The sequence below is a fragment of the Triticum aestivum genome, chromosome 6A (genome assembly GCF_018294505.1).
Source record: "Triticum aestivum cultivar Chinese Spring chromosome 6A, IWGSC CS RefSeq v2.1, whole genome shotgun sequence".
Taxonomy (NCBI): domain Eukaryota; kingdom Viridiplantae; phylum Streptophyta; class Magnoliopsida; order Poales; family Poaceae; genus Triticum; species Triticum aestivum.
The window spans coordinates 103,623,693-103,647,003 of record NC_057809.1 but is presented as its reverse complement, the minus strand read 5'-3'; the positions used below and the strand labels follow the sequence as shown (position 1 = coordinate 103,647,003).

General features: G+C 47.4%; 1 long non-coding RNA gene and 2 pseudogenes across 1 annotated transcript; 1 reads left to right on the top strand and 2 right to left on the bottom strand.

Annotated features, from left to right (window-relative positions):
* Window positions 1-1,558: 1,558 nt before the first annotated feature.
* On the bottom strand, window positions 1,559-9,483 carry LOC123132324 (receptor-like protein 3; annotated as a pseudogene).
* On the top strand, window positions 6,133-22,584 carry LOC123132325 (uncharacterized). Its single transcript, XR_006464638.1, has 2 exons — window positions 6,133-6,332; window positions 22,263-22,584. It is a non-coding gene; the product is annotated as an uncharacterized lncRNA (long non-coding RNA).
* On the bottom strand, window positions 12,257-21,540 carry LOC123132323 (receptor-like protein 2; annotated as a pseudogene).
* Window positions 22,585-23,311: the final 727 nt, after the last annotated feature.

Genomic DNA, 23,311 nt, shown 5'->3' with positions numbered 1-23,311 from the left:
TTGTGGAAGGCGGCCAGGCTCCTTGGGCCGCGTTGCCATCCTTTGGCGCCTCGGCTGCATATCTCTCTCCCCCCGGCGATGCCCTAGCATCTGTCGCCGCAGGGCGGGCAGCCGCCGGAGCCGCGTTCCTCGACCCCGCTGACCTCCCCGCCGCGTCGGCGTACAACCGGCGGCTCTCCCCGTCGCTGCGGCCCGCGGCTCACCCGCAGGTGCGTCTCACGTCGCCCAGCGGCCAGATCTCCCCAACGCCGCCGACCGCCACTCGCCCTCCTCGCCATCATCAAGCTCTGACCCGTGGCAGTGCACTTCAACCTGAGGTCAACGAGCCAGCGGCCTGCGGCTGCTGCTGCTAGGAGCCAAGTCTGTTGAATCAATGTCTCTCACACTAACACTGCGAAATGGAATAATGCAAGTGGAAGGTGAATTTTCCACCAGCTCCTGGCGCAGCTTTTACGCCAACCAAATAGTATGATGCTATCATATATGATTCAGGCCATGCTGAAAGTAGGATATGGATTGTTTGACAATATTGTTTTTTCCCGCTTATCGTATTGTTGCATTGAGTTTTTCGAGTCCACAAACCAAAAGTACTTACTATTTAGGGGGATCGTGTTTGTGCAAAACAGATCTTGCACGCTTGGGGGTTATAATTTTATGCCCTTAGAGTATTAAGTGCATAGATAGCTGACATATTTAGCTGATAATACTAGGAAGTGATTAACATTGACAATGACAAACCAGTTTAACGCCATTGGCTTTCTACTAGAATAAGCACCTTCCTATGTTTCTTGCAAAAAAATAAATGCCTTCCTATGTAATTCAAGGATCGTCTGATCTCCCGATGCACCCTTTTATACCTTCCCCTATGCTACCTGTGCTAGACATTTTTCAACCTGTCATGCCTAGAATATATTTGCATTCTTTTATCATGGTACATCTGCTGTCACATGATCTTCTTGATGCATATTCGCAATTGAAAATAGAATTTGGTGCCTACTTGCTTTCTTATGCAGCATGCTGTTAGCTCATGGGAGAATCAGTAAAAATAATTCTGACATGAAACAGTACATGATTGCTCTGAAATTAGTGGTTCCACGGTGTCTGTGTCTAACTTATTTACTTTAGCAGTGCAAGAGGATGCTTTTGGGCGAGACACCCTACTTACGTAGGAAGAAATGAAGTCAGCCTGCACCAGGGGTGTACTTGACAACAACAGAGACACAAAGTTGGTCTGATTTGCAAGGCTTCTGGTTAGCTCTTTACACATGGCAATTTAAACATCTGACTCTAATATAAGTGCTAGAGTACTTCTGAAAATCAAGATTTATTTCTGGTTATCATTAAAGAAAAGTATTCTTACTGAATCAGCTTTAGGCAGGAGAGGCTACAAAGGAGATGAAAAATGACATTTTTTGTGATAAGTTATCATTGGAGCGCCTCTTGTGTGCTTTCCCTGTAGATTTTCTTTACTGGACTGCAGAGTCAAATGTTCTTATATTCTATACTCAATATTTACAAATATTAACCATTTGTTAACGGTGATAACGGTTACATGGTTTCAGCCAAAATGTCTAGCTAAGACTTTCTGATCATATAGGACTCCTACTCCAAAGAAAACACCGAAGGAGGTCATAAAGATGATGGCCTCACTACCAATCTGTTTTATAGGGTCAATGGAAACTGGACTTGCTTCTGCCGAACCACAATGGTTTGCAACCATAGGGCCACACAGTTTTGGGTTTCCACCAAAGCTAGAATCCGGAAACGTGCTGAACTGGCCCATGTTTGGAATAGGGCCTTCTAGGTCATTATTAGAAATGTTGAATCTGGAAAGGAAGTGCAGATTGTTCAATGCAGCTGGAATCTTACCAGTGAGATGATTACCAGACAAGTCGAGCATCTGCAGGTTCGTGAGATTGCAGATCTGTTCTGGTATCTCTCCAGATAATCTGTTGGAGCTCAAGTTAAGTGAAAATAGTCCTTGTAACCTACCGATCTCCGCCGGAATCATACCAGTGAAATTATTCATGGCTAGATTAAGCTCTTTAGGAAAAGCACTGGGCGTGAGGTATTGCAGAAATTGGTTCTTGTTCCAAACAGGCAGCTCAAAGAATACCTTTGGTGCAGTATTATCTCATTCTAGCATTGGCATCTCCATTAAGAACCTTGGAATTTCCCCTGTAAGGCTGTTGTTTGATATATCTAGAGAGAAGAGAAAATTTAGGCTGCTGATCCATTCAGGTATCGGTCCAGTTAGTTGATTGCCTTGCAAAAATAGCATCCCCAAATTCGGTAGCTTTGATAGCCAATCAGGTATTTTTCCACACAATGAACAATGATTTATAGAAAGAACCTGGAGATTCTGAAAACCATCAATGCTGACATCCTCTGGCATGGTCTCATGCAGGAAGTTGCACCCAATATAAAGGGTGGTGAGGCTCCTGGAACTGCTAAGCATCTGAAGTGTTCTTGTGATATTTGTAAGAGAGTTATTAGCAAGTGATAGGAATAAGAGGGACTTCAGATTGCCTATTTTTTCTGACAATTGACCATGGAAAGGATTGTAAGATAGCCGTAGTGCCGTCAGCTTGCTGCAGGAGTATATGCTTTCTGGAACTGTGCCGGTGATGTTATTGGAAAGAAGATCTAGTTTTTTTAGATTGGACAGGCTTACGAAGTTGACCTTGGTAAGTTCTCCGCTAAATTGGTTTGCCTTGAGGTCAATTGTTACAAGATTTGTGCAGTTGCCTAGAGCTGCTGGCAGCTCCCCTGACATGTTGTTGTGTTCCAAATGCAGCTTCTCCAATCTCTTCAGATCACCTATAGACTCTGGAATATTGCCGCTGAGCTCATTCCCGCCAAGATCAAGGGTGACCAGATTTGTGAGCTTGCTAATGCCATCGAGAGCTCCTTCTAACCTATTGTTAGGCAACGAGAGGTGCTCTAACGTGGTTACGTTGAAGAGTTCATTTGGAAGCGTGCCATTGAGGTTGTTGTAGCCAACACCAATCAATTTCAGCACCGAGCAATTACTGAGTCCTGGAGGGATGTTCCCACTGAGTTGGTTGAAACTGAGCTCAAGCACAACAAAAGATGGCGCGCTAACACATTGTGTAGTTGGTATCTGACCAGTAAATCTGTTGGAACTAGCATTAAGAATGACCAGGCTCTTCATCACCTCCCATGTTGTGATTGGTAATATGCCTGTAACCCAGTTGCTTGAGATGTTGAGTACCTGCAGAGGCCGCGCAGGGGTTGAAGATGGCAGCTCGCTCAGGCCTCCTGTGAGGCGGTTGAAGCTGATGTCAAGAACAAGGATGCTGCTGGATGACACTAATTCCAGTGGCAAGCCACCAGACAGCAAGTTCCGGGAAAGGTTGAGGCGCAAAAGTCCGGTGAGGTTGCCAAGGAACAGCGAGATGGGCCCCTCGAGGCCTCGAGAAGCCAACGAAACATCAGTGACCTTCCTATCTTGGTTGCAGGTGATCCCTTCCCATGTGCAGCAGTCGGTGTCGTGCTGCCACGACGTCGTGAGGCCGCCGTCCTGCGAGAGCCCGGCGAGGAGCTGGAGAAGGGAGCTCTTCTCCTGCTCGGTGCAGGAGCTGGTCGGAGAGACCAAAGAGACCAGCAGCACGAGAGCCAAGCCAAGTGAAGGCATGTGAAATTTCTTGGTGTACCTGCTATATGAAAAATAGTTGCTGCATGGTGTTGTGGTGGAACTGCCCATTTTGAATATTTTTGTTTGACAGTTTCCTGAAACTGTCCATTCTGAAAGCATGCTAAACTACCATTTCCTAAATAAAAAAACAAGAGCTGTCCATTCGGATTCTGTCAGTTTTGTTGAATATTTCTGTTTGAAATTTTTGTTGATGTCATTTTGATGCCACCTAATTTTTTTTCCGAGTTGCTAATAATATGCCGTGTTAAGTCGAGTGTTGACTACCGGTGTCTCGCTGGTAGTTGAGTGGCTATAATATTTGGTGTCAAGTAGAGTGTCATTGTATTTCAATGGGAGTGCATATATGTCATGGATCATTGTACATGTGGGTAATAACATTTCATATTAAATCTAGCGTGGATGCTATTAAGGTTTGCTCCTACTTCAGATGCAATCTTCTCTTACAAATTATTCTGTTTATTATGACGTACAGAAGCATGACAACAGACTTTGAAGATTGCAACTGCACGCGTACCACTTTACGACTTTGTGGGGGTCTCGAATTCTTATTGCTTTGTACAAAAAGCCCACCTCAAATTCTTATTGCTTTGTACAAAAAGTCCACCTCACAGAGTCACAGTTCCTCACTTGGAAGGAGAAGATCGTAAGCTGATGGGCATGTGTCTATGAACGCTTAGAGCATCTATAGCCGGACCCCTCAAACTGTCAGTTGATGGATATGTGTCTGTGAGCATAGTAGATCGCCTTTGACATGGTCGCAAGTATAGTGGTTCCAACAAGTAAGAGTAAGCCTTTAGCAATTAAGCAGCAAGACTGAGGTTCAAATAGTGTGGGTTAGACAAAGATGTAGGGTTCCCGCTCCCTATAAAAAAAGAGGTAGGGTCTTCGAAAAAAAAAGTCAAAGCGTTTTTCGGTGACATGGTCTCCCTCATACATCCCACCACACTAAAGAAAAGCAAATCTTGTGGGTTAGACAAAGAGGTGTACCTCTTCTTTTGGTTTATGGACCTCAGAAAGGTTAATGCATGGTTAGATGCATGTATGACCTTTAACCTGTGGGCCAACCCATTTAGACAAATATAATAATTAATATGTGTATCAGACATCTAGTTCCAAATCCCCTGTGACATGTCATGTTGTTTTCTTTGAAGATTATGATCTCATCAAACATAACCCAAAACGACCAAACGGCTGAAGATGAACTTCCGATGGGGAAAGCAGATCTCGAGTAGAGAGATGAACCCTTTGCACATGGAATAAGGTATTTAGCTTATTCTCTCAACCTCAATTGACCGCTGCTGAATTTATTATATTTAATACAGTATTACTTACCGACCAGAACACCTATCAGTATAACTTCTAAAAGGTTACTGAAAAAAATGTAAATTTTGGTGGGCATGTGTTCTTTTTCTAGGTAGTAGGTAAGAGTTAAAAGGGAAGCATGTTGCCTATAGTGTTGTACTAGTTCAGAATCAAGTTTTGTGATAACCAGTGTTTACGTACTCCAGTGTTCTTTATTGTTCACATTTGGATTGAGCATAGTTGAGTAGCTCACTTGAGAGTGTCATGCTTTGCCAATATCTATTGCGAGAGTTGTCATTTTTTGATACTAGCTAGAGTTGTCAATCTCTCAGCTAAACCACTTGCTGGAAACACAAGACATCAACTGAAATTCTAGATTATTATTTTTACTTCTACATGCACATATTTGGTCCCTAGGTTAAGATATGTACAATTGAGTTAGTTTAGGTCAACTTGCAGAAGTTCATACAACAGTGCAACTAGCTTTAGTTGGACGAGCAAAAGTTCATACCAACTTCTCTCTAGCTCGGCTCGGCTAAATACAAGGCAACCAATCGTAAATACACTTGGGGTATATATCATTCTACACTTAATATTTATAGGGGTGTATATCATTGCGTGTAAATGCCCACTTGTGTCATATCTTGGAACCCACTTCATTAGTTTAAAATTAAAATAAAAGAATTAGTATGTGTATACTCAAAACACTACTACATTTGCAAAGCTTGTAAGAAGTTTTTTTTTTGGTAGGAAAAAAACTTTTCAGAAACTGATCATTTTTTTTAGAAATCAGAATTGATCATTTGTGGACAACCAGAAGGAATATGTGCAATAATAAGCTTAGCTAAGATAAGTTGCCATGCAAATGTTGTTAGTCACACTCCTACAACATCGTACATATAATGGCTGGATATTTTTATGCTGGCTTGGCAATACCCACAAAAAAAGTTCCTTTCCCACAAAAAAAGGAGCAGGTACAATTTTATCTCTTTTTTAGGCATTGAAGCATCTCTAAGCCCACCCAATTTGAAGCCCAAGATGAAGCCAGCCCAAACTGTTATCTGTAAGCCAACCCAGATACTGCCCCCCATACGGCCCAACGTCGAGTCCTGCCCAACTCAGTGCGCCGGCGTCCCGAGGGTGGCCGCACCGCCGCACTCCCACTTCTGGTGGCCAGTGGCCAGGCAGAAATCGAACCAAGCCTCCCCCTCCCGGAGCACTCTGGCGAGGGGGATGCGGCGACTCCCGGCGACCCCGCGTGGCGGTGGGCCGGCTGCTCCGAGTTCGCTAAGCTCGCTGGAGGACGGACACCGGAGGCTAGGAAACAGGTCCAGTGTCGCGCACTCAGAAGGTATATATCTGAAAAAAGGAAGTCTGAGGAAAAAAATAATACTTGGGCGCCTGGTTGATGTTTAATTGTTCGCTAGTCTCGTTTTAAGTTCAAATCCGTCCACGCGGCGACCCTTTACGGCGGCGTGCGGCGGTTCGCCTCCCGCCTCAGCTGGTCTGAGGAGGCCAGGCAGGCAGGGGACCGGAGATTCGACCAAGGCCGAACGTGACGTGAGCCCTTTGCCGAGGTATATTGTAGAAACCACGGAGCAGGTGCTTAATTCGTGCCACATTGTAGTGCTAGCTTTGTTGACATTTCTGAATTTTCTCTCAGCGCCAGTGTTGTTTTCTGTGGATACTTGCGATCCTGGGTTGGAGACTTGGAGTTACAGATTGCTAGACTGCAAATAGTTACAGATTTGAGTGTACCAGACTGCAGATTGCTTATGTGTGCTTTGGCGATTTTGCTTATTATGTGTCCTCCTCTAGTCAACTTTCTCCAAGAGAAACATTCATCACTGTATGCGTATGTATCAAAGTAAATACTGACCAAATAGTTAGACGTTCCACAATAATAATGTGCTGACACACTGTTGATGTTGTTCACTCGTTAATCATGTTTCTGTTACATGGAGTACAACGATGAACATCACTAACTCAAGATAGCAGGTTTACAAGGGATATTGTTCTTGCTGGGTCTGCAGCCACTGAATTGGTCTTCCTGAACTGAGAACCACTTGAGATCACGTCATGGTTTGGGCGATGATAAACTGATAACAGTTGCAAGGTTCTAGCCAAAATATCTGGTTAGGACCATCTGATCATATAGGACTCCTACTCCAAAGAAAGCACCAAAGGCAATCGCAAAGATGGCATTAGTGCTGATCTGTTCTCTGGAGTTGGTGAGCTCTGGATCTGCTACGGCTGAACCGCAAGGGTTTGCAATCACAGGACCACACAATTTTGGGTTTCCATCAAAGCTAGAATCTGGAAACGTGCTAAGCTGCCCTCCGGTTGGAATAGGGCCTTCTAGGTCATTGTTAGTAATGTCGAACTCAGAAAGGATGTTCAGATTGTTCAGTGCAGCTGGAATTATACCAGTAAGATGATTAACAGACAAGTCGAGCACCTGCAGGTTCCTGAGGTTGCAGATCTCTTGAGGGATCTCTCCTGATAATTTGTTGGAGCTTAAATTGAGTGCGACGAGTGCTCTTAACTGACCGATCTCCTCCGGGATCGCACCAGTGAAATTATTGATGGCTAGATTAAGCACTTTAGGAAAAGCACCAGGTTTGAGGTATTGGATAAATGGACTGAAAAGATAAACAGGCAGTTCAAAGAAGACCTTTGGCGCAGTCCTGTCTGATTTTAGCATTGGCATCTCCATTAAGGCAGTTGAAATTTCACCTATGAAGCTGTTGTTTGATATGTCTAAATAGAAGAGCAAGTTCAGGCTGCTGGTCCATTCAGGTATTGGTCCAGTTAGTTGATTGCTTTGCAAAAATAGCATCCTTAAATGTGTGAGCTTGGATAACCAACCAGGTATTGTTCCAGACAATGAACAATCACTCATAGAAAGAACATGAAGATTTTCAAAACCATCAATGCTGTCATCCTCTGGTATGGCCTCATGCAGGAAGTTAGACCCAATAAAAAGGTTGGTCAGGCTCCTGGATCTCCCAAGGATCTGAAGTGTTCTTGTGATGTTCGTAAGGGAGAGGTTAGCAACTGATAGAAACGAGAGAGACTTCAGATTGCCTATCTTTTCTGACAATTGGCCATGTAAATGATTGCCCGAGAGCCGTAGTGCAGTCAGATTGCTGCACGAGTATAAGCTTTCTGGAATGTTGCCGATGAAGTTATTGTGCAGAAGATCTATTTTTTTTAGATTGGGCAGGTTTGAGAAGTTGACCTTGGTAAGTTCTCCATGGAATTGGTTGCCCTTTAAGCTAATTGTTGTGAGATGTGTGCAATTGCTCAGAGCTGATGGCAGCTCCCCTGATATGTGGTTTTGTTCCAAATGCAGCTCCTCCAAACTCTTCAGCTGACCTATGGAATCCGGAATATTGCCGCTGAGCTTGTTGCCCCCAAGATCAAGGGTGACCAGATTTGTGAGCTTGATGATGCCATCAAGTGCTCCTTCTAACCAATTGTTAGGTAAAGAGAGGTGCTCTAATGAGGTGACTTTGAAGACCTCGTCTGGAAGAGTCCCACTGAGGTTGTTGTAGCCAGCGCCGAGCAATTTCAGCATGGAGCAATTACCGAGTCCAGGAGGAATGTTTCCACTGAATTCGTTAAAACTGAGTTCAAGCACAACAAAAGATGGTGCGCTGAGACAGAGTGTAGTTGGTAGCTGCCCAGTAAAACTATTGTTGCTGGCATTGAGCGCGACCAGGCTCTTCATCACTTCCCATGTTGTGGATGGAAACCTTCCTGTAAACAAGTTGCTTGAGATGTTCACTACCTGCAGAGGCCGTGCAGGGGTTAAAGATGGCAGCTCGCTCAGTGCTCCTGTCAGGCGGTTGAAACTGACATCAAGGACAAGGATGCTGCTGGATGACACCAATTCTAGCGGCAAGCCACCGGACAGTGAGTTGCACGACAGGTTGATGCGCAACAAGCCGGTGAGATTTCCAATGAACTGTGAGATGGACCCCTCGAGGCCTCGAGAGGCCAACAAAACATCACTGACCGTCCTGTTGGGGCTGCAGGTGATCCCTTCCCAAGTGCAGAAGTCCGTATCGTTCCGCCATGACGCCCCGAGGCCGCCGTCCTGCGAGAACCCAGCAAGGAGCTGGAGGAGGGAGCTCTTCTCCTGCTCCGTGCAGGAGCTGGTCGGAGGGGCCAAGGATATCAGCAGCACGAGAGCCAATCCTAGAAAAGGCAAGGGAAATCTGCTGCTGTTTGGGCAATGGTGTGACCGCATGGCTTTCTGAAGAAGCTAGCAAGGGAACCAATGGGCTGGTGAAGATCACGAGAGGAATGGAACAGGCAGCTCATGTCTCCGTTTTGTTTGATCCTCTTTCAGGTCCCACTCAAGAAAAGGAAAAGAAATGGGTCTAGGATTGACTGCTGTTGCCAAGGAGACTAGCAGCACAATAGTCAGCCCAAAGAAAGGTATGTGAAATCACTACCTACGTGAGCGACTAGAAATTAGCCTGTAGACCACAAGCGTAAGCTTTGGTCTGGCAGGATGAAGTACTAGTTTCTCTTGAAGAAAGAGCAAGAGAGGAAAGGAGCAACCTGCTCTGGTCTCTGTCTCATTTCATCCCTTCTGGTCATCGCGATGACAAGAAAATCTGGTCAAAGATTAGCTGCGATTGCATATCCACTAATTTATTCACGAGTCTGACTTCCAAGCACAAACTGGTTTGTTAATCTTAGTCTGACCTCTTATCCTATCAGCTTTGCAATTAAACTCCATCATCGATGTCAGGGTTGACGCACTTACATGATTTAGAGAAGATGTCCCATAGGAGGCCATTCAGGCATTGTGGCTACCTATCAAAGGGTAAAAAAGCTATTTTATTGGCGCAAGGCCAGGAGATTGAAACTTTTCTACATGAGTGTGCAGTTTGCCAAAGAATCAAGGAAGAGCATTGCCACTACCCTGGTCTCCTAGATCCACTGCCACTACCTAAGTGCTGTTGATTGATTGAATGATGTGTTGTAGCTATCGTCATATGGCCTTTCTTAGATTGTTAATGTTGCTCAAACCTAGTTCTTTTCGGCATCTGGCACCCCTTCGCTCGTATTGGCAGGATGCATGCCATGCAAGCTTGCTTGGTTGCATGATTCCCCCAGAATCTTGCCCTAGCTTTCCTAATTCCGTGTAGTCAGTCCTGTGTCATTATTGCCTAGTATTATCTGCAATACATAAGAAGGATAATTTTTAAGCTATGCACACCTACCCACAACAGCGACATCACCTATATAACAGGGGTTAGTTGGGTTTGACTTAAAGCAAGGCTGAACATTTTTACAACTTATCTGATGACAGCTACATTTTTTTCTTACACAAAATAATAACACCCACCCGGTGCAACTGAATCAGCAGGAGGTTGAAATTCTGTGGCATCTAATCTTTATTGTGTACAATAAACAAATGATATGTTGTTCTTTTCTTTTTCAATGATTGAGTGAGAAGCAGTCGCATTTCATTCTAGTCCATAATAATTGTTTCATCATTTGTCGACTTAACAAGAATCAGTGTCCATTTTATTAGTTGTAATCAGTAGTTAAGATTAGTTGTAATCAGTAGTTAAGGTATCCATCATGTGCACTATGTTTTTTCTTGATATTCTGCTCCTATACAGCAATGTGAAACGACTCTTGTAATACTACATGTCAAGCTGCAACTGGTAGCCAAAAAGTACGCACTGTGTGAACAGAACCTTTTTAGGGTCAATGAACACAGCCAAGGGCCTCTCTGATTTATGACATTCTAGAATTGATGAATCCTAGGATTGAACACCACAAGGTGTTTTCGCAAAAGGTTGTTTTCTTTTTACAGCATAGTAAAACTATAGTGATCTTTTCAAAATGTTCAAAATGAACATTTCTCTATAAAATATAGAGCGACAGAATTTTGTATTGAATTGTATTCTGCATTTACCTTGGAATTAAATAATTTACGTAGAAAAATTCCTGTATGTTCGATTGATGTTCTTCTTTTACAGACGTGTTGCTATGGATGAACAAACTGAGATTGTCCCAATCTGTTGAACCAATCATTCCCTTCGCTTCATCTGTGCTCTTGCCTTTCCCTCGCCTTGGATTAATTGGTTGAAAGTTGTTTGTGTGAGCAAGGACTGCTTTCCATTTCTTTTAGGTTGATGCTGTTTTTATGCTCTTGAGTATGTGGAGCTGCAGTTCATTTGATTTCCTGTTGTTGGAGTGTCCATCATTGATCATGATAGAGGTTACATCACTTTGCGCTGGCGAACCAATGTTCGAGTTTGTCCTCCTCCAGATAGATTAATGGACCTGGTGGACGGTTGATAGTATCAACTTGATACTGATGCCTTGTGCCCTTTGCGCTGTAACATTATACGGGCTCTCTTTCTTCCTACTTGTTCATCTGTCGTTGATCAGAGTAGAGTGGTTCAGTCTGTAAGACAAAGAACATGAGAATATTACTTTACATGTGGGTTATAATATATCTGTTATGATCTGGAGAGAACTCGAAGTGGCTGGCACTCACTGTTCCTTCTGAGTAGGACGCACTTGACCAGAACTCAATCGGATTGGGTAGCGCTGGCGGACGGAGGCTAGGGAAGCAGGTCCGTGGACACACGCTCCCAAGGTACGTGGTGAAATTTAACTTCCTGTGGAAAGAATCGTCTGAATTGAGAATGGGGCGCGTGCGCGTAGCTAAAGATGTCGTTGGATCACTTGTAGTATGACAATCGGATTGTAAACCGTCGTACGTGAAGTAGTTTCGGCTACAGATTAGCGTCCTGGGCACACAAAACCTTGGGATGCACTCCTCACAAAATGCGCTCAGCTACAAAATTGGACGTTCTCTGCTTCATACATTTTCACAGATTATGGTGCACTAGTAGTAGTACTGGTCTTATACCTAAAAAAGTAGCATGACGCCAGTGTTATGTATTGCTCAATGCTCAGCAAGCAAAGGAAATAATGAATTAAAGTTACAATGATTTTTATGCTCTGAAAAGAGTCACAGCAGAGTCGAGAATGTCAACTTCTCATTGTATTAATATAATATTTCTTCAGTTTACACCGTCCCACAATATTACATACTTTTACATCTCCAAGAAGTAGAATAACCCTTGATCCTAGAATATCTTGTAGACCTAATTATGAGTTTATGACTCATACCTAGAGCATAAGCTTATTCATCACTGGACATGCTGCTAAGCCTAGATAGCAGCCTAATATGATCTAAGTTGGCAATAAACAGATATGTATATTGGAGTAATACTAGCCAAAATACCTCGATAGGACTGTCTGATCATACAACACCCCTACACCAAAGAACGCACTAAAGGCAGTCACGAAAGCCACCTTGTAATCAGTTTGTTTTTTTGACAGAATAATGGCTGGAGGTGCTTCTGCTGAACCACATTTGTGAATGAGCATAGACCCACAGAGTTTTGTATTCCCATAAAAGCTAGAGCTCTCAAATGTGTTGAACTGTCCTCCAGATGGAATAGGGCCTTCTAAGTCATTGCCAGAAACATTAAACGCTGCAAGGAAGTGCAAGCTGTTCAATGCAGCTGGGATTGCACCTGTGAGATTGTTGTTGGACAAGTCTAGGACCTGCAGGTTTGTGAGATTGCGTACTGATCCTGGGATCTGTCCTGATAGCTCGTTGAAGCTGAAATCAAGTGCAACAAGAACTTTCAACTGACCAATCTGTGGGGGAATCACACCTGTGAAGTTGTTGTTGCTTAGATTCAACACTAGTGGGAAAGATGTATCTGCAAGGTATTGAAGTGATGGATCAATATAAAGAGGCAGCTCAAAGACCCTTGGGCCCAAATGACTTGAGTTCTCAGTTGATTTTAGCATTGGCATCTCCGTCAAGGTCAATGGAATTTCTCCAATTTTTAGAGAGAAGGCATACTCCCGACTTTATAAATAAAGCCAAAAGGTAAGGTAGCAACAGCATCACAGATACGTATCAAACACACCCAAGCCCCAACGCTGGGCGAGACGACGGAGGATAAAAAGTCAGGTACATGGCTCCCTCGCCAGTACACGACACGCAAGCCGGAAGAGAAAGGTCCAACTGAAGCTAAAGCATCCGGCCCAAAAGAAGCAATCAAGCATCCTGCTCTTGTCTGCATAACTGAGACGCCGTCGTCCGGATTTTGTAGATCAGCATAGAAAGCGCCTCTTGGTCGTCGACCTTAGTCAATGATTTCCACTGCTACAGGAAAGCACACAATTTAAATAAGCAGTCAGCCGGTTTAGCCGGAAACACATGCTCGATAGTAAATTTGTTCCTAGTTGTCCACAGGGACCAGCATAAAGCCCCCAAGCCCACCCAAAAGATGCGCCTAGATACACCGGAGAGGTTGGAAGCCAAGCTGCGCAGCTCGGCAAAGGAGGCAGGGGCCCAAGAGACACGAAGCCAGTCCCGCACGCAACTCCAAACAAGCTTAGCCAGGTGACAGTGAAAAAAGATATGTTTCGAGTCTTCCACATCACCGCAAAGGGCGCAAAATTGGGAGCCCGGCCCATTTCTCTTACGGATTTGGTCAGCCGAGGGCAACCGGCCTCGGAAAGCTTGCCACAAGAAGATTTTAATCTTAGGGGGAATACGGGCCTTCCAAATTTGGGAAAAACGATTGGTAGGCGTGCCACCAACGAGCTTGGAATAGAGAGACTTAACAGAGAAACGTCCAGAGGCAGAAAGCGGCCAAAGCACCGAATCCCTGACCGTCGAGAGCGTAGGGAAGAGGGCAGTAAGACGTTGCCAATCTTCAAGCTCTACAGGCGACAGAGAGTGACGAAAGGCCAGGTTCCACCCCTGGGACGCAAGCTTCGCAATAGAAATATTAGGATCAGAGCAGTAAGAGAAAAGGGTAGGGAAGGTCACCGAGAGGGGTGAATCTCAATACCACCAATCAAGCCAAAACCTAATCGAGGATCCGTCCCCAACAACAAACTTAACGAAAGATTGAAAACAGGTCTAACTTTGACCAGAGACTTCCAAAACTGAGAGCCACCACGCGGCAAAGCAAACATCGGGTTCGAAGACGGAAAATATTTAGCCTTAAGGATCGACAACCAAAGGGGTTGATCCTCAGCACTCATAATCTTCCACCACCATTTAATCAACAAGCATTGATTCATGATGGAAGTATTAAGAATTCCTAACCCCCCAAGGTTTTTGGGCCTACACATCAATTTCCATTTGACGAAGCGGTATTTGCGACGATTGTCCCCTGCATTCCAGTAGAACGCCCCACGGTGTTTATCAAAACCAGCATGAGTCCCAGCCGATAAGAGATAGAAGCCCATAAGGTACATGGGGAGGGAGGAGAGGCAAGTATTAATTAGGGCCACCTTACCCGCATTCGAGTTATATCTACCCCGCCAGGGAAGGACCCTGTTCTCCACCTTTGTGACTACCGGGGCAAAATCTTTGGCATGAAGCACATCCGGGGAAATAGGCAAACCCAAGTACTTGAACGGATAGGAGCCCAGCTTACAGTTAAGAAGGTGGGCCACTCGCGCGGCTTCCGACTCTTCCACACCAGTCACAACCACTTCGCTCTTGGCGAAGTTAATCTTAAGCCCCGACATCGCCTCGAAGCATAATAAGATAAATTTGAGGTGGGCAAGGCAGGCCTCATTCAACTCGACCATAATAATAGTGTCGTCCGCGTATTGGAGATGGGTCAGACCATGGGGAATAAGATTAGAACAAACCGGAGTAATGGGCCCACAGGTGGCGGCCCTGGAAAGCAGGCGAGATAAAGCATCCGCAACAAAATTAAATAAAATGGGAGAGGCAGGATCGCCTTGCCGCAGGCCCCTACCATTGGCAAAGAATTTGCTAACCTGACCATTAACATTGATGGCAGTGTGGCCTCCCGAGACCAACTGCAGAATTCTATGGACAAGGGGCCCCTCAAACCCTTTGACCAATAAAACTCTACGTAAAAAGGCCAACTCACCGAGTCATATGCCTTCTCAAAGTCTAATTTTAGAGTCACCGCTTTTGACTTGTGAATCTTAAGGTCATGAACGATTTCATGCAAGCAGAGAACCCCTTCTAGAATGAAACGACCCTTAATGAAAGCCGACTGAAAAGGACTAATGGTACGATGGGCAATGGGGGAGAGGCGAGTGGCTAGCCCTTTAGCTGGAAACTCGGCGAAGTTATTAATAAGGGCAATCGGCCTGAATTGCGAGATCAAGTCCGCGCCCTTGACTTTAGGAATAAGGGAAATGACAGCGTAATTAAGGCGAGAGATATCCACCGTACCCAACCAGAACCCATGGATAATATTACAAATGAGAGGCCGCAACTGCTGCCAGAATTTTTTGAAGAAGGGGATAGAAAAACCATCTGGGCCGGAAGCAGCGTTCAGGTTAGCCGAGCTGATCACCTGCCAGATCTCATCGTCAGATAAGGGGACCATCAGGCCCGAATTTTCGCCCGGAGAGATCTTAGACCCCTCGTCCCAGAAGTCAGAGCAGAGGCCAAACCCAGGGTCCGGCTTAGAGCCGAGTAGATTGGAATAGAAGCTAACAATGTGATTCATGATGAGGGACTGGTCCAAAATTTTAACGCCGTCAATCAATAGAGTGTCAATGAAGCATCTGCGGCGTCTGCCATTCGCGATCGCAAAGAAATATGCCGTCATAGCATCACCCTTCAAGGTCCAGTTGAGGGCACCTCGTTGGCGCCAGGAAATTTCTGACTGCTGGTGAAGCACCATCAAAGCGTCTTCCAGGGAGTAGCGAGTGGCCTACTGAGAGGCGGAGAGCCTAGATGTGTCAGCAGATTGGTCCAAATCCCGGATTTGAGATTCAAGGGACTCTTTGTCTCTATGCAGATCGGCCGCCCTATTCCGAGACCACCCCCTCAAGAATTTACGCAGCTCATAAGACAACTTGTGCCAATCATCCATGGGACCAAAGGAACGATGAGGGGAAGCTAGAAGATTAGTAATCTTAGAAAGCATCATGTCACAAAAACCCTCAACAACAAGCCAAGACGCATCAAACTGGAAACGGGAGGGAGAGACAAGTGAAAGGATACCGACATCCAGGATCAGGGGAACATGATCAGAGCCCACCGCAGGCCTGGCCTTAAGCAACGCGCGGGGACACAGCGAGTCCCATTAATCAGAAACAAAAACCCTGTCCAGTACCGACCGGACATGCGAGGATTGATGGTTAGACCAGGTGAATCGCGCCTCCACCCTAGGGAGCTCAAGAAGCGCACAATTGCTAATGAAATCATTAAAAGCATTGGCAAGAGGCCAAGAGAAATTAGGATTGTTCTTGTCTGCCGGAGAACGTAACAAATTGAAATCTCCCCCAATTAAAAGAGGAATATTACAAGCTTCAATGTTAATCAAAAGTTCATCCAAAAAAAGAGGAGCAAGCGTGTGATTCACAGGGCTGTATACCACCATAAATTCCCACAAAGTGTTCAACTGACGATGGTGAACCACACAACTAGCCCAAAAGATACCATGATCAAAAGCAATGAAATCAAAAACGTCCCGCTTGGACCCGATCAAGATACCCCCAGAATGGCCCGAAGCAGGGAGAGAGTGCCAGTCAAACCTATCCATCCCAGCTATCGCAGAGAGTTCAGAAGGGGAAAAGGATTCCTTAAACGTTTTGACCAACCCTAAAATGTCAATATGTTCACCACAAACCAAGTCATGAATCTGGTCACTGCGCCCCCTAGCACCGAAACCACGAATATTCCAGAATAAAGCTCTCATTTGCAGGAAAGGTTTTTAATAGGAAGACTCAATCTGCACGGGGCTACACAAGGCTTAGATCGCTTGGGACGCCCAACCTTAACAAGGGCCGGGGGGCAGACGACTGGCCACAACCATTTGTCGCCTCCAACCCCCCGGCCCGGCCCTGAGCACCAGCAGGGCCAGCACCCTTCGCGGCCTCCACGGCCTTAGCAATAGAAGCTTGGGCTGCCTCGTTGGCCCTAATGACAGAAAGAAGGTGGGAGGGAGAGCCCATCCCCGGTATAGAAGCCACCCCAATATCAGGCATGATATGCAGCAGATGATCATCTGATAGAGCTGGTAAAACAAGGCGAAAAGGAGAGGCAGGAAGAGATGGGAGGGCAGACGGACCTGTAGGAGGGAGGTCCCTGGCCGCTGCACGCCGTTCCGCCCGCACCGCCACCGAAACGCCAGAATCGCGCACGCGCCGGCCCTTCCGCGCCGTGGACGCCGGAGAATGGAGCATAGGGGAGCACCGGACCGGCGACGCTGGCCCGGGGCCAGACCCCGAGGCGGAGCCCAGATCCTTGTCCAGACGACGGGCCAGACCCGCCGCCGAAAGCTTGGAAGTAGAGGAGGCCCGACTCTTAGCCGAGAATTTCCGGACCGAAGTCTTCTTCTTCTTAGTTGAGGGCTCGGTGGAGCGCATGGGGGAGGCGGGAAGGTCCTCGATCCGAGAGAAGGACGGAGACTGCGGGCGAGTAGGCACATTGGAGCAGACACCAGAGAAGGGGGTCCCCTTACCACCAACAACGCCATGGGAAGCCAAGTCCTCCTTCTGAGGATTAGGAGCAGGGGCATTATCCTTAAGCAGCTCGCGTTCATCCGAATCCAACTTATCCCATTCAGATTGCGTAAAACGCGAATCAGTCCCTCCACTTGAGTTATGCCCCCCAGCCGAACCATCCCCCTGCATGTCATCATGGTCCGAAGGCTTGGAAGGGGGAGGCGGAGGTGGAGCACGGGGTTCAGCACCCTCCACCCGAACCCGAAGTCGCACACCCTCAGGAGAAGGGAAGACATCAACAGAACCATGAACACAGACGGGGTCGATGCACCAAACACTGAGACGAACCGGGCCAACCTTGCCCAAAGATTCCGAATCCACTTCCACGGGCTTGCCAATGAGCTTACCAAACGCCATCATGAACTCCACATATCGAAGCCCAACTGGCACGTCGTCAACTAGCACCCAAATCTTGCTGAGAGGGCCCACCGCCTTGGCACCACAAGTAGCCGCTTTGATAGATACCACAAGCTGGTTCAGGGGGAGGGTAAAACTGGTGCACGAGGAGATCATCCTTAGACAGTCTTTGGAGGGTAAAACCACTGCAAATTCATACTCTGAAAGCTGGCGCACCTGCCAGTCCTAGCCACCATCGCCCATATTTTCAAACCATCCAAGAGGGTCTGCGGAGAAATCAACTGGCCACACACCGTGATGATGGCCGCGTTAGAGAGGGACGGCGCAGCCATCACCACAGGAACATCAGCATCCAAAGCGAAGAATGAGCATCCGGGAAGATCCAAGCCAAACTGTATGAAGGGGGGGCTCTTGGTACGGTTATGGCAGTCCACAGTGAGATGACCATCAGAGCGACAAATGAGGCAGAAGGGTGGGTTAGTGCATCTAGATTGGAAGTGGTTCGAGCGGTGGCAAGCGAAACAAGTCAGGGTCGAAGAAGGGCCCGAGGGAACAGGATGCGGTCGAGGAGGGGGAGGCGGCGGCGGCAGGATGCCATCGCCACGGGGCGCAGAAGGGGCACTCGAAGCTGAGGAAGGAGGACACTGGTCCCCAGCCTGCGAAGAGGAAGAGCCAGGCCCGAAGCGCGACCCCAAGCGAGAGGCAGCGCCCGCCACAAACGAGCGAGGGGGAGGCCGAGGCGGAGGGACCGGGCCCCTGGCCGGAGCAGGACTCGACGCCGACGAGGAGGAGCCACCTCCAGCCGAAGCAGCAGCAGCCTACCATGGATCCAGCCTCGACCCCGACGCACCTCCAGATCCAGGGAGCGCCGCCCCAGATCTGGCGGCGGAACACTCTGGCCCCGCCTCCCAATCCTCCCGCTCGCCCGGCAGCACGCGCACCGCCCGCTCAGATTCGAGCTTCGACCGCAGCTCCGCCTCATAGGCAAGATCAACACCATCGCCCGACGAAGCTTCACGGGCCCGCTTGCTACCCGAAAGGGCCTCGGAGGAGGAGCCCCTAGACTTGTCCATGGCGATCACTTCAGCGAAGGAGAGGAGGAGAGGGGTGGGGAGGAAGCGGATCTAGAGAAGTGGCGGATAGGGCGATGTGCCCTGCGGATATCGGCGGCGGAAGCAGGAAACCCTAGGAAGGGGGGAGAGGCACCGCGGCGCACCCATAAATAGCCACAACAGGCCAGGCCAGAGAGGGCCGAATGGGCCGAAACGGGGCCGCAGGCCCGGGAGGGGGACGGACGCGAAGCAGTGGCCACAACCAGCTGCCCCGGGCCCACAGACGGGAGGGGGGAAGACTCGAGGGACGACAGAACCGGGGGCCCGGACGGCCCAGCCCGAGTCGGACCAGGCGCCGCCAGGCCCACCTCGACCGCAGGGCAAACCGGATCTAGGGTTTGGCCACCAACCGCCCCCGCACCAGCCGGCGCGACCGCCGCCACCGTCACCGGCCCTGGCCGGAGAGGAGGAGGGCGAACAGGACCAGCGACCGGAGACGCCACATCAACCAAACCTAACATCACAGCGGACGGGGAAGGACCGAGGAGACCAAGATCAGGGGAAGGAGCCGGGCCCCGACCCGCCCGCCGCCGGCGCCGACCAACGCACCACCACCCCGACCAACGCACCACCACCCCGACGACCCAGAGGGAAACGACACCGGCTGGCCCCGGCCACCCGGAGCAAACTTTCGGGCGCGGCCCGCCGCAGGCACGGACGGCACCACCGGCACCACCATCGAGGGAGCGCACACCTCCGAATCATCATCCGACTCCACCGAGTCGCCCAGCGCCCAAAAACGCGAACCAGGGAAGGGCGCCGGCGTAGAAGAGCAAGGAGAGCCAACCCGACCCGCAGAAGACCGGGGGGAGGGGGCATGGGCAGCGGCAAGGGCAGGGGAGGAGGAGGGGAGCGGGGAGCGGGGGGACGAAGGGAGAGAAGAGAAAGGAGCCATCTCCATGGAATTTCTCCTATAAGGTTGTTGTTTGACACATCCATAAAGGAGAGATGGTTTAGGGAGTTGATCCAGCCTGGTATTAGTCCAATGAGTTGATTGCTTCTTAAAATTAACATCTCCAAATTCGTGACCCTTGATATCCATAGAGGTATTTTTCCAGATAATTGGCAACCATCCATGTCCAAAACCTGAAGATTCTCAAAGCCATCAATTCTGTCATCCTGTGGCATGAGCTCTCCTCTGAAGTTGCTCCCAATAAGCAGGGTGCTAAGTTTCTTGCTGCTATTAAGGATCTGAAATGCATTTCTGATGTTTGTGAAATTATTTTTGCCAAGTGACAAGAAGTAGAGATACTTCAGGTTGCCTATTCTCGGTGAGAGTTCTCCAAGGAAATTGTTTGCTGCTAGCCGCAGCGCGGTCAAATTGCTGCATGAGTAGATGCTTTCTGGAACTACACCAGTGAAGTTGTTTAACCAAAGATCTAAAGTTTTTAGACTGGATAGGTTGGAGAAATTGACCTTGGTAAGTTCTCCGCTGAAGTAGTTGCTCCTAAGGTCAATTCTTATGAGATTTTTTCAGTTGCTCAGTGTTGGTGGCAGCTCTCATGACAGGTTGTTGTGGCCCAGTTGGAACTTCTCCAACCTCTTGAGCTGACCTACAGAATCTGGAATCCTGCCATTAAAGTAGTTCCCTCCAAGATCAATGGTTCGGAGATTTCTGAGGCTGAATATGCATGCACTATCAAGAACACCCTGTAAATAATTGTTAGGAAAAGAGAGGCATTCCAATGAGGTCGCATTGGAGAGTTCATCTGGGAGTGTTCCACTGAGATTGTTGTAGCCACCTCTGAGCACTGTCAGCATGGAGCAACCACCAAGCCCTGGGGGAATGCTGCCACTGAGTTTGTTGAAACTGAGCTCAAGCACAACTAAGGATGGTGAGCCATTGCAGAAATAAGTTGGTATCGCCCCAGTAAACCTGTTATTGCTGGCGTTGAGTGCTATCAGATTATTCATTGTCTTCCATATGGTGGATGGAAATGGCCCAGTAAGTAAGTTACTCGAGATATTCAGTACCTGCAGAGGCCGGGCAGGGGTTGAAGATGGCAGTTTGTGCAGGCCTCCTGTCAAGCGGTTGAAACTGACATCAAGGACAATGATGCTGCTGGATGACACCAATTCCAGTGGCAAGCCACCAGACAGCGAGTTGCGCGATAGGTTGAGACGTAACAGGCTGGTGAGGTTGCCAAGGAACGGCGAGATGGACCCCTCAAGACCTTGAGAAGCCAGTGAAACATCAGTGACCGCTCTATTGAGGCTGCAGGTAATCCCCTCCCAGCTGCAGCAGTCTGTGTCGCTCCGCCATGACACCGTGAGGCCGCCATCTTTCCAGAGCCCAGAAAGGAACTTGATAAGGGAGCTCTTCTCCTGCTCCGTGCAGGAACTGGTGGGAGGAGCCAAGGAGACTAGTAGCACAACAGTCAAACCAAAGAATGGTATGAGGAATCGGTTCTTGTGTGAGTGACTGGGTAGCTGCATGGTTCTTGAGAAATTAGCTTGGAAACCAAAGGCTTAAGCTTTGATCTGCCAGGATGAAGTACTAGTTTCTGATGAAGGAGCAAGAGAGGAAAGGAATAACCTGCTCTGGTCTCGGTTTTGTCTGAACTGTTTTGGTCATCGTGGTGAAAAAAGAATTCAGGTGAAGGATTAGTTACTATTGCGTGTCCACTATAATTTGTTCATGAGTCTGACTCCGAAGCATGAATTGGTGTGTTCATACTTAATCTGACCTTTTCTTCTACCATTCTACAATTCACATCCCGTCATTGATGTCAGGGTCGATGCACATACATGATTTGGAGAAGAGCACGTGGAGGAACGTGAAGCGGTGCTTACTGAACATTGTATGCATTTTCTCGCAATTTAGATTATCATGTCTGATGGAATAGGTGCAATTTAAGTTTAAAATAGCTATCAGCTGTAAGTGGTCATTGCATGGTCAATAAGTGCAACTCGTGTATACAGAAAAGACAGTGCTGAAGCTATCACACATCAGATATATAGTTGGGTTACATTGGGTTTGACTAGAGTTGGTCTGAACTTTTTACAACTTATCTGATGACAGCTACGTCCATTTTCTTAAACAAAACAATAGCATCTAGTAGATGCACCAAGAATCTTTAATATCTTTGTTTTTTTTTTTTGCGGGGAATATCTTTGTTATTACAATCCTACGAATCAAATAACCAGCGTAAGAAAAAATCATATGGGTTTGAATTGCTTTCTTGTGTTGCTTGATATTGTTTTGATGTTTTCCCTCTTCAATTCCTTTCCAGTTGTTGTAGGTGTATCTTTCAAATGTTTTCACTTCGCCCCAAACACGATGGGTTTGGTGAGCTGGACCAAGACGCGATGGAGGAAGGTCAAAGGTGTGTGGCATGGCCACCCTAGTTGATTAGGGGGATTCACGCCCTTTATGCTTTCAGCTGGGGGCATCCAAATCTGGGTAAGGCAAAGCCTTCCCAGTCATCACAAGGCAGAGCAGCCCAGAAATCCTGGTTGCTGATGGTTCCGGCAAACAGACAGCACACATTTATCCTCTTTTTCATTGATCACTGGAACTGATTTGATAACTACAGGCACTACTATTTCTTTTTCTTTCTTTTTTTGACTTGGCACTACTATTTCTGAGGTCAGCTCGTGCTGAAGTGCCTCCACTGAGCACTGCGCGACGAACAGGCAGATTGATGGATGAGGGTGGACGGATTGGTAGATGAAAATCATATGCAACCTAAATATTAGTTAGACCAGAATCGTAGTTCTAGGAATGGATGAGTAACAATTTCATAATGCAACTAAAGTATGCCAAATCTTCTTGAAACGCATCCAAAAATCTACCAGTTCAATCACTGAAACGTGCAATGTAACGACACTTCTCATCTTTTGATCACTTACAGCAACAAGATGGATGTCTTCGTACGTCCACCTCAATTGTGCAGGGCAGAGTGCAGCAGAATCCTCCAGCTACACTTAAGTCACGAGTTGTATAAGCTTGCAGTGCCTTTGGGGGCGCATTGGTTCCAGGTAATTGGTGTGGTAGCATGTTTCTCAAACTTCAGGCTCCAGCCAACCTAATCGGCAAAGGATTAGTCTATCATCGTCACACTAGAGAAGAGGCATTCTGACAAACACCCCCAATGCATAAACAGGACAGTGGTGGCCAAGCTCCTTGGGGCACTTGGTCTCTAGTGTGACGATGATAGTGCCTGGGGCACCATGGTTGTGTCATGGTTCCAATCCTTTGGATGAGCTCCGTGAACTGCTTGATCACCGTGAGCACATTCTTTTGTGCGCGCATGGCAGGCTGAGGTGGAGGGGTTGCGGG